The sequence below is a fragment of the Neolamprologus multifasciatus genome, chromosome 3, assembly GCF_963576455.1.
Source record: "Neolamprologus multifasciatus chromosome 3, fNeoMul1.2, whole genome shotgun sequence".
NCBI classification, from domain to species: Eukaryota; Metazoa; Chordata; class Actinopteri; order Cichliformes; family Cichlidae; genus Neolamprologus; species Neolamprologus multifasciatus.
Genome location: NC_140441.1, coordinates 26688650 through 26700272, shown reverse-complemented (window position 1 = coordinate 26700272; position 11623 = coordinate 26688650). Strand labels below are relative to the sequence as shown.

Here is an 11623-nt window from a genome sequence, read left to right as displayed (position 1 = left end):
ACCTGTTCTCATTGTATGACAAATTATGATGGATGTTTGGTTGCCGTTTGCATACTATGCATACTCTCTCTCTCTTCATATGTGTGTGTGCGTGTGTTTCTCCGGTGAAATTCAGTATGGTTCCGACAACAGTTTTATCCTTAATATGTTTTATGCGTGTGTGTGTGTGTGTGTGTGTGTGTGTGTGTGTGTGTGTGTGTGTGGCGGGGGGGGGGGGGGGGGGGGGGGGCAGAGGGAGTGTTCGCCCAGGGACCGCCACTGCACACAAACATGGGGAGAAAATGCAAAGTCTACACAGATAGACAGATAGCCACATACTTTGTATAAAAAAGTGATTTATGACCTGTGAAATGATTTGTGACACGGTAAGTAATAAAAATGTATGGCATCCATAATTTTTGTGAAATCATAAAATCAAATTATTATATCATATTATGTAACCAGTTTATAATTAATAACAATATGATGATAGAAATAGGATTATCAATATTATGCTTGAGAAATGTAATACAGATAAAAATGTGTATGGAGCAATAATTCATAATGGTGTTTTGTTGTCACTTTAACCAGAAAAGATTACTTTTTAGACAAAAGAAATGCAACTTTTTAAGACAGCTGTTTTTAGAAAGTGTGTGTCTGTGTGTGTGGGTGTGTGTGTGTGTGTGTGTGTGTGTGTGTGTGTGTGTGTGTGTTAAAAAGGTTATTTGTAATTAAATGGATGCTTTTACAACAAAAAGGGGTCAGTGGTGATGGGGCGAGCTGGAGGCTGGCCCCCTTTGAAGGCTTTAATTCATATTATTTGTTTAATCTGAAAAAAAAAATCACAGAGTAAGACATATATGCTCCAGCTCCACATGAGGTTGCTGCTGGAACAAGGCTTTCTGAGAGAGACAGTTGCATCTTCACATAGCAGCCAGTCTGGACCACATGACAAAATTCTAGACTGACTGTTCGAGCCCCAACCTATTACTCCTCCCTGAATTTCAATAAAGCTAAAATAGAGGTGGTCCTACCCTTTACCAATGATGAAACATACCAGTAAATAAGAGAGTTAAACATCGAACATCAGCTAATGAGACACCAGTGGAAGGTTTGACCTGACCGGCTTTGCAGTCTTTGCATAATCTCCGGAAAAATACAAGTTCTAACCAGCTGTTTTGCCATCACTTTGTACCAGCAGTGATCAGTGTTACTGTAGCCCAAACATCACTCTTTGAGATATTTTTCAATTAACAGACAAAGACCCATTTTTACCCCCCAGTACAGAAGACTCTGCATTTGAATCTGATCCAGCACACCTCAGGAGAACAGCAACACAAACGACTGTGAATTACAAGAATCAGTCAACATTTGATGACAGGTTTTAGATAACTGTGACTTAATGTGTCCGTGAAAAGCAAAATAAATGTGTGTAAGTGCTCTAAAAAAAATCTTGTGAACACTTTTCTAGTGTATTATGCTTTTAAAAACTCACTGTTGGACTTGTTTATCAGCAGCAAACTAAGTATGAGCTTACCTCATAGTGTGTTTCTACATTTGGCCAACTGTGCGAAAGAACTATTGTGCACATATAAATATGGTTATATAACAAAAACAGAGTCAAAGGAGCTTGCAAAGAAAAGCGTATGGACTTCTTTAAGTGAAACGCATGCATACTTCATGCGTTTCACCTCTCATCCGAGAAGCTTCTACAGTTCTAAGGTCAAATGGTGGGGAGTACCAGATTTAAACCACTCACATCCTGGGCCATCTGACCTCAGGAATTCGCATGATAAGGTGGGGCCAGGTTTCACAATGAGCTCACCCGAAACTCTGGCTGATTGGGACCCACACCCAGTTTCACTCCTTGGCTCAGGCGATTAGAAGATCATCAGGGGGTCCTTTTGTCCCTCTGTGGGGGGAAACTCCCACTAGGTTTATATCTGGGACTCTCCACCATTTGACTTTAGAACTGAAGAAGCTTCTCGGATGAGAGGTGAAACGCATGAAGTATGCATGAAGTATGCCAAGAAGTGATTTCTTAAAGGTTTACTAACACATGCATTGCAGTGCATGAACTTCAGTTATTAAAAAGCAATCATTGCATCAAATCCAATCTTTTTGAAACCAGCTGATAACTTTTATTGTGATCCTGTATTTTTAACAACTTTGTCATGATATCTCAATCTAGAACATGTCAATACCAGCACTGTTTATCCATTTTACAGCATTTCTGAGTGTTAAAATATGGTTATTTCAGACACCTATTTTTACACAGAACGAGGGATAACTAAAAGATAAACCTGGCATCAATATGCAACAGAAAAATGATTAAAAATTATCTTGATGCATGCTTAATCATCCAGGTAAAAAGCTGATTCTGTCCCTTTGGACGTGGTGTTTTTGTTTTTTAATTGAAAAAAAGTTATGACATGTTTTACTGGCTGCCTATGAATCCTGATTCATAGAATATGGGTCACAGTGAAAAGATGACAGCCGAATGCTAATACCACGTTTTAGGGTGGAGTAACTTGTTTCTGGGTAAGGTCAAACTATTTGGCAGTTATACAAGTACAATGACTAAAGCAGTCACAGTGCTGAGTTTCAGTTGTGGACAAATAACATTAATCATAAGTTAGTTATTGGTGGCTGTAGTTCAGGAAGTAGAGCAGGTAATCGGAAAGTTGGTGTTTCAATCTGTGGCTGCTGCAGACTGCACATGAAACATGCCAAGTTGCTCTCCGATATGTTCATCGGAGTGTGCATGTTAGATAGAAAACGGCTGTGGCATAGAAAAACGCTGTTTGGCTGAATAAATAAAACACACTAAACAAACTTTAGTGAGTACCTGTCACGGTTCTGGGTCATATTGACCCAGCTTTTTCAGTTTCTTATAGTTTGGTATCTTTCTGTATTATGATTCATGTTCTGGTTCTATTTTGATTTTTATTCTAGATTTAGTTCAGTGTCAAATTTGCATCTTTGTAAATTGTTTCTCGTTTGCTGTTTTACTTTGAAGGTTCATGTCTGATGTCAGTGTGTTCAGTTTTACTTCTCTCCTGTCTCGTTAGCCCTAATCTCTCCCAGCTGTGTCTCCCTCCTGTTTCCCATTCCCTGATTACTCCCCTGTGTATATAAGCCCTGTGTTTCCTTTGCTCTCTGTTGTGTCGTTAACGTCTGCGCACCCTCACTTTCACTGTGTTTTCTGTTTGGCAGCCTGCCTGTTTATTTTGTTGTGTACTTTCAGTTTAGTTAATTTTTTGTTCAGTTGCTTTTCAGCAATAAAGCTGAGTATTTTTGAGTAACGTTTGCCTCCGTGTAGTGATGGCCAAATGAAGCTTTCTGAAGCACTGAAGCTTGTATTGAAAAACGGTTCATTACTCGAAGCTTTTCAACACAGTCCTCTCTGGTGACATCTGGTGGCCAAAAATATGAAGAGCAGCTTGAATCCACAAAATAAAACCTACCGCTTCATTATGACTGCTCACTCTACATGTAGAGACATAGAGTGGAATTCTGTCTGATATTGGGCCTCCGTTGTGTTGCTTTGAACGTGTATTTTGGGGGGGTTAAAAGAATGTGGTTTAGTTGTTTAATAAATAATCTTGACCAGTAAACTCTCCTTGTTCAAACATGTACCATGGTGTGGTCTTTCTTTGCTTGTGACTTCTTGATGTTGGTAAATACAATAATTGAAAAATACCACATTACATATAATATACATATAATAATGTACAACACATTATGAAGTATGCTTCTGCTGTGAGGTCCTGCCTCCATGCACTTGTGCAAGTGCTAGATGGGTATATTTATAAATAATATTATATTAGGGAAATTGTCCTAGACATATTTTTGACCTGGGGGTAGAATTGATTGTGAACTGGAAAGGGAAATGCTTATGAACTTGCAAATTAAAAACATGATGCATTTAAAGTAACCCTTTTTCATTTTTATTTAAGAAGAGAATTTGTTCTAGTGTGCGATGGCCGAACTTGTTCCTTTTCGTGGAGATCATTTGTCCTGCCTTAAGGAAAATCCCTTCACATGGCACAGAAGAGGCTGGAGTGCAGAGAAGCTGGTAGAGATGCAGTTATACAGTCTATCTGGGCCCCACAAACTATCAGCTAAAGAGAATAAATAGATTAAATTTCTGCACATTTGGCAGACGAACATTTTCAGATTAATTAAACAATAAAATATATTTATAGATTTATATATATTTATATATATTTTTATATATAAATATATATCTGTCACCATCAAAACACCACAAATCCCGCGAATGATTCACTTACTTATAAACCATTGAATCAGACACCGAAGCAGTTAGGCTCTAAATGAATCTTCGGACATCACTGATCACGTGACTCTGGCCAAATGAATCAAGCTTCGACACAGTGCTTCTGAAGCAGTGTGGTGATTTTTTTTTTTTGACACACTCCCCGGAGCGTCAGCTTCAAGTGGGCCATCACTACCTCCGTGAGTCCTGCATTTTGGGTCCTCTCTTCCTGCCTACCTGCACACAGCCATAACAATACCAGTAAGGCAGCAGATTGATACATGTGAAATTAAATAGGAAATTATTCTGTGAAAAACATCTTAGTGTTGTACATACAGCTGTTTGGCATACAGGTATGTGGAAAAACCTCACAATGCCTGGACTGGACTGTACAGCATCTCTGGACAAGAAAACAGAAGATGGCACTGGTCTGTGTCAGGGGTCAAGTTCAATAATACTGATGCAATATGGACAAGATTGGCTTAGAAAACTGTGCACGAATGGACAAACCAAACAAATGGAACGATGCTAGTTGTACTAAAATGTACACATTTATCTGCTGTAATGGTAGAAACATTTGGCGATTAATGATCATCATTAAGGAAATATGGCTGATATGTTTGACAATTAAAATTCAAATTAAATCTGAAACTTAAATTCAGCTAGTATCATTTTTTTTCTTTTTAAGTGATAAAATAGGCAATCAGTTTAATAAATTTGCATTTTGTCTCTTTCACAGAAAAAAATCCTTCCACAACAGATTATTTTATGTAGGCAGTGCATTTTTGACAAGAGAGCTTGATGGTGGTGCCATCTAGTGTCCAAAGTATGATGGTTTTACTTCAAATCATTTGGGTTGTATTTATACAAAAATACAAAACATATATGAAATTCACTTCTGAGAACTTAAATGTGGCAGCTTCTCTGAAGCAGTTTACCATAATATACATGTATCTTTATTTAAACAGGAAATCTCAGATAAAGATGTATTTTGGATGAGTGACTGGCAGCAGATTAAAAAAAGGCAAATAACTTATAATAAATAAGAGCACTTGGAGATTGGAACTCCTGTGAAAGGGAAAAGGCAAAAACTTTATTTTATGAATATTTTATTTCAACATGTTAACTTTAGCCTGTTATAATACCATTGTGATGTCATGAGGTGACATACTGCATGGAAAAAAATAAAAATGTGTTGTACAGCTGCTTGTGATGGTTCTCAGTCATCCAGGAGCTTGGAAAGAAAGCAACAAGATTTCCAGTTGCTTTCTTTCCAAGCTCCTTAGACTACTATGACAGCCAACACAAACATATTGCCTTGCACATTGGGAGGAACAGCCTTCAGTTGGTGTGGCAATATAAAAGAGGATCAAGATGTGTTTTACAGCTCTTTTCGTGTCCTTTCAAATGAGATGTTTACTCAATATGATTTCTTGATTTTTTTTTTTTCCAACGTGAGTTTGATCTTCAAACATGAAGCCAAGGTCAAATGCTTATTCAACTTAGGTATTCATGTCCCCCAAGGCCTAGTATATTCTTATGCAGTTTAAAGATGACCATTAAATAATTGTGGGTAACATAAAATCTTTGCTCATTATCACATTTGGTGTGACTTTGATGTGATTTTCACCTAAATAAAATCAACGTGAGCTGTTATTGGTATCAACCTTCACACAAAATTAGAACACAAGATCTTAAAATCTCTGGATGCTAAACTGCTAACAAACACACAAACAAATAGAACTGATTACCAGATATTGGCAGTACTGTAATCCGATTACTTTTTTCAAGTAACGAGTAAAGTAAGGGATTACTATTGCAAAAATGGTAATTAGATTACCGTTACTTTCCCATAGGAACGCTGCGTTACTGCGTTACTGCGTTACTGCGTTACTAAAACTGTGATTTTTGGCGAGAAATTCTCATGACAGTGACGTAAGCGGGAACAGCTGTGTACAGAGCAACAATGGATAATATATCGAGTGCGGGAGAGAGTATGAGCGTGCAGCGTTTAAAGCTTGGAAGTACTGACCTTACTTTGAGTTTGATTCCATAAAAAGTGACAAAAACATTAGCGTCTGTTGTGCGTGGGAAGAAAACTTCTTTTTACAGCAAAAAAACCCCTAAACTTCCAAGCAAGCGCCAAGTGCGCTACGACGTAATGGGAAACTCACAGAGAAACTCGCGGATTCTTCAACTGACCGCCGCGGCACACCTGCACCAGGGTAAACCTCCGCCTACCCCACTCCTGCTTAACGGGTGAAAATAGAGCAACAGGACCGCTGAGTCTTTGACTTTATTTATTTTCTGCTGTGTTTTACTTGCATCTATTTGAAAGAGTGCGTGTAAACAAAAAAAATCTATACATATTATGTGCTGGAATGTGCAGAAAATAGGTTTAAATGTTAAACAAATTTCTTCCAGTCAGAGAATGTTGCATATAATTAAATTTTTGCTTGATGCATAAAGTTAAATCAAGTGAAATCAAAATAAAATTGAGACTTAAAAAAGAATACAACAATCTTGTTGTCTCTTCCTCTTAGTTGGTCACTTTTTTTTCTCCAGAGCTGTATTATCATCATGCAGAGCTGCAAAACTCTGTCCTTACAGGTTCATGTGTTATTATTTTATAGGCTTATGAGTAGTTTTTGTGAGAATGATCAGTCAGCTAATGTGCCTCTTCTTTTTGCTTTTAATAAGAATATGAGATGTTACCTATTTTATTATAGGGATATTGCCTATTGCTTAAAAGTAGCACATAATCACTTAAACTTAAGTGAAATTAGTGTAAATTAGCCAGTTAGCCTAACTGCTGATTTAAATATTTTGCTGTTCACACACTTGGATAAGCTCTTGTTTATCATTCAAAGCTTTATGTGTTTCATATCAGCTTCTCAGCAAACTTGTCACCCAGCAATAATGCGAACATCTGTCATACACACATATGCTACAAGCAACCTTTAATAACATGAAAAAAATTAATGTTACCTCATTCTCCCCTGTAGAGGAGGGAGCATGTAATCGTTTTCTGTTTCTTTTCTGTCTGCCTGTTTGTTAATAGGCTTAGGTTGGCTAAGCGTTTGAATTTGACTTTCATTGTTAGCACCCAAGGTCAATGTTCACCTAAAAAACAAAACAAAAAGACGCTCAAAAAACCAAATAAAGTGCAAGTTACAGTCCAAGTTTAATCTACATTGTGTAAAGCAAAAGAAACATATTGACAGACTTTCCATATATCATATACATGGAAAGATATGGAGAGCGATGTGCAACACATCATAATGATTCCATAACATTTTGCAAAATCTCAAATGCAGAAATATATCTAATAATCGTAAGTACACCTCATAGAGGCTGAATAATCAGTCACACGATCATACATTTCTGTCTGGTGTTGTAATTAAATCATGTCACAAATCTCAAAAAGAAACACAAACAGCAAAATTATCAGAAGGGTCCCAAAAAATGGTACTTTGAGAAGATACCATGTCAGAAGTAACTCGATGAAAACAATTATCCACAAGTCACAATCATTTCTTATCCACTCTAATAAATTGAATATTTTTTCTATTACCCATTCTACCCATTTTACCCATTCTGGTACGCTACCATCACCTAAGGATCTTCTAACTGTTAATTCCACATTTGCTGCTGGCCTTCCAGCTCTTCCTGTGTCTGGAGCGTCTGCAGAGATGCTGTTGTTAGCCTTATTGTGGGTGTCTCCTTGTGGTAACATCTTGCTGGTGTAGCGCCAATCTTTGTTTTCTGCAACTATCTGGTCTATTGTGTTGAGCAGCTCTGTAACCTGGGACTGGTTGCTGATCTTGTCACCCTGTCCGTTGTATTTATTAATGATGTGGTATCGGCTCTTGCATTTCCTCATTAGATCATTCAGATATTTATTCTGATCTATGAACCTTTTGATCTTCATTTCATCTGACTGTGGGCCATCCTGAATAAAGACAACTGCAGCATATTTGAAAACCTCCTCTGAGAAATACTGGCTTATTTTTTCAATAACAGCCTTCTGCTCCTGCTGCTCTGTGGATTTCTCCACTTTGAGCACAATGAGAAAAGCATGAGTACAGTCAGTGATACACCTCAGTATTTCAGGCTTCAGCTCCTCCTCTGATCTACCTGGGTCTGAGAAATCAGGAGTGTTGATCAAGGTAATCTTTCATCCATGGAGAGATTTGGACTTAGTTTGGCATTCAGTGTTGTTAACTACAAATGCATCTTCTCCAAACATATTGTTTTCTAGGCTCCTTTTCCCAGCTTCACTGTCTCCCAGCAGGACAATCCTGTACATTTTTTCCACTGAAAGGAAGTGAAGACAATAAATAAATAGCAACATTTCCGTTCTGTTATTGGAGGGAAAAGAAAACAGGAAGGATAAACGTTACAAGTCAGAAACTTGACACTCCTGGACTACTCTGAGTTATTCCTCTGTTGTAACAGAGCAAGCTTGGTTACTTAAGGAATACAACTGAGTCACACTCATTACTTCTCAAAGATGTTGTTACCTTCGAGGTACTTTTGAGCCTGAGCTGTTTTCCCTTTTTTGGATGGAACTAAAAAAGCAAAATGAGCAAGAATAACATTATTCAGTTTATTCAGGACTGTTTATTCATATTGTCACATCAGTTAATTTACTATATTACATAGAGAGGAAATAGTTAATCATACATTCCATAGATTGTATTGCTTAATGATACACACAGAAACACAAATACAAATACACACAAAGAGAGAAAAGACAAACTCAAAGCTCAAGTCTGTGTGAGCATGCAAAAAACAAACATTCAAGTAATAATCTGTTTTTATGCTGATTCTGGAATTTGCCTTTTTATTTTGGATTGGTCTGCATTTACTCAGATCAAAAAGGTGATGTCACCTGGTTAACAGAATAATTCAATGATTCAAGCTTCACAAATACCCAAAGTGATTTGTCATTTCTTTAAACAGCCTGTGTGGGCCCATCGAAACCAATAACAATTTATCTAAAATATGTAGATGTTATATCTGCAGAAGTTTAGCATTAAAAGAACTCACCGGGCATGTTGGTTGAAGTGAATCAGCAAAGAGCAGAGCTTGATAACTGTTGTGTGTCTTGTTGCTTTTGACCTACCCTTCTCCAGGTTAGTTTCACCTGCTGTAAAAAATATTTGGGGGTGTGGATAACTGGAGATTTTACAAGGAAACACAATGTAAGCAACATTTTGTTTCCTCTTTGCATTTATAAAGTCTTAAAACAAATAACTTCAAGGTCACTCATTCTGTTTCCTTGTTGAGATTTAAGTTTTTCTTTCAGTCTTTTTAGTAGCCAATCTTCCAGTCCTGGTATTCTTCCAGGGCTTCAAATAATAAAAATGCATTGAAATTATTGTTGTTTCTCTTTATAAACATGAAGTAATGATTTTGAATAAAATGCAAACGAAATAAATAAGATCAAATGTTTATTTATTGAAATAGATGACCATTAAGAAAAATACGACGGTGTGTACCAAAGGAAAACCAAGTAAATTTTGTTTGACCTGATAATAATATTTTTTTTTGAAAATGTACATGTAATATAATGACTGAAATTCCAGATTTTGCCATGAATGGTTCATGCACAGTGCTGTTGAAGTCATGCCAGAGCATTTGCCAGCTGAGGCCTCGACTTTGACAGCGCTATGAGAGCACCTTGATTTTTTCTTTTCTAGCTATTCATTTTTTCTTCATTTTCCTGTTGCATGACACAATTTCTATCACATTTTAACTGTTGGACAGATGGCATCACAAACTTTACTCTTGAGTGCTTTGACATACAGAGGTGTTTACTGTCAACTCAATAACTGCAAAGTTTCCATTTCTTGTGTTTGTAAAAGAAGCCCAACTCATCACCGGTCCACCACTGTGTGGTGCTGTGACGTGTTTATGCTGATATGCTGGGTTTGGATTTCATCAAACGTCGCACGCCTAACACCTCCACCTCAGTCTCTTCTGTCCTTCTATCCAAATTATTCCAGAAGTCTTGTGTTTTTTTTTTTTTTTTCAAAAAACAAACAAGCCATACCTGTTCAGTCTTTTTTTTTTATTAAACTCATTAATGGTAAATGATGCATGTGGAGTCTATGATTAAGAGCTTTGTTTTATTTCTTTATATTTGTTTTTCACTTGTGAATAGTAAGCCTTTCGTCATTGATGTTGTGCTGACACATTCTTGAATTTTACAGATCAACAAACTCTAAAACCTTAAGCATCTTTTTCATTCTTTGTTTTTCTTCCTTCTTCCTTGTTTTCAGTACTTCCTCTACCCAGAACTGGTTTGTCCCAAATGCTCCAAGAGAGGATGCTTTCACTTTTTGAATACAAAGCAAAAACAAACAAACAAGGAGGAACTGAAGTAAACTGAAGGTGGCTGTGATGGCAAATTATTATGTTAAAATTATTTGAGTTTGTTTATTTAATTTTGAGTATCTTAAAATAGGTTACTGTTTCTACCCTTTCACATAGAAAGAAGAAAGAAGGATAAACTGCCCCGACTATTAGACCCAAAATTGGCACTGCGCATGATTTTTAATGGCCTCACATAGTCTTTACTGTATGTGTCCTGCATACGCCAATACCCATTTTTTTTACAGTGCAAATGTGTCAAACCACGCCATGTGTGAATGCTCCCTGATTGGTGTGATTGTGCTGTCCTACACTTTGCTCGACCAGGAAATTATTGTCTTTCATTGCTCAGCAGTGCCATTGTTGTATTGTGTGTGATAAGACCTTTTGTATAGAAAAATCACTTTAATTACTAAACAGTTTATCCAAAATTACTTGAATTAAAGTTGGATTTCTGCACTTCAATTACAAATAATTTAAAATGTACTACAGTGGGAATACAAAACAAAATTAAGAAAAGAAAAAAATCCTAACTGTAACTCATATGGAAGCAGTAAGGATATAGTTATCTGCATTTTAACTAAGTTTTTATTAAATAAATAATTACTCATATGAAAGGGCTTAGCGAGAGAGAGAGAGAGAGAGAGAGAGAGCTGCGCAACATACTTTGTTTCAAAACGATGCCCTGCGACATCACAATGACGCCATAACGCTTCGCAAAATCTCACACTGCATGAATATAACTTAAAATCTGAAGCTTTTACAGCTCATAGAGGCCAAAGATTTCAACTAGTTCTGCTCCAGTCACATGTATAAAGATTATAATACACACCATTTTAGTATGTAATGCTTTAAGGTCATAGTTCAAAGGTCAGACATCAGCATGTTGTACTAAAAACATTTCAGTTTTTCAGTTCTGACTCTCCGAGTGCTACCTGTTTGTTTCTGTATTCGGCATTGTAAAAGTGTACTTTACAAGCTGACAAA

At 36.9% G+C, this 11623-nt stretch overlaps 1 pseudogene; it reads right to left on the bottom strand.

Moving 5' to 3' along the window:
* Positions 1-7537: 7537 nt before the first annotated feature.
* Positions 7538-8811, bottom strand: LOC146522331 (uncharacterized; annotated as a pseudogene).
* Positions 8812-11623: the final 2812 nt, after the last annotated feature.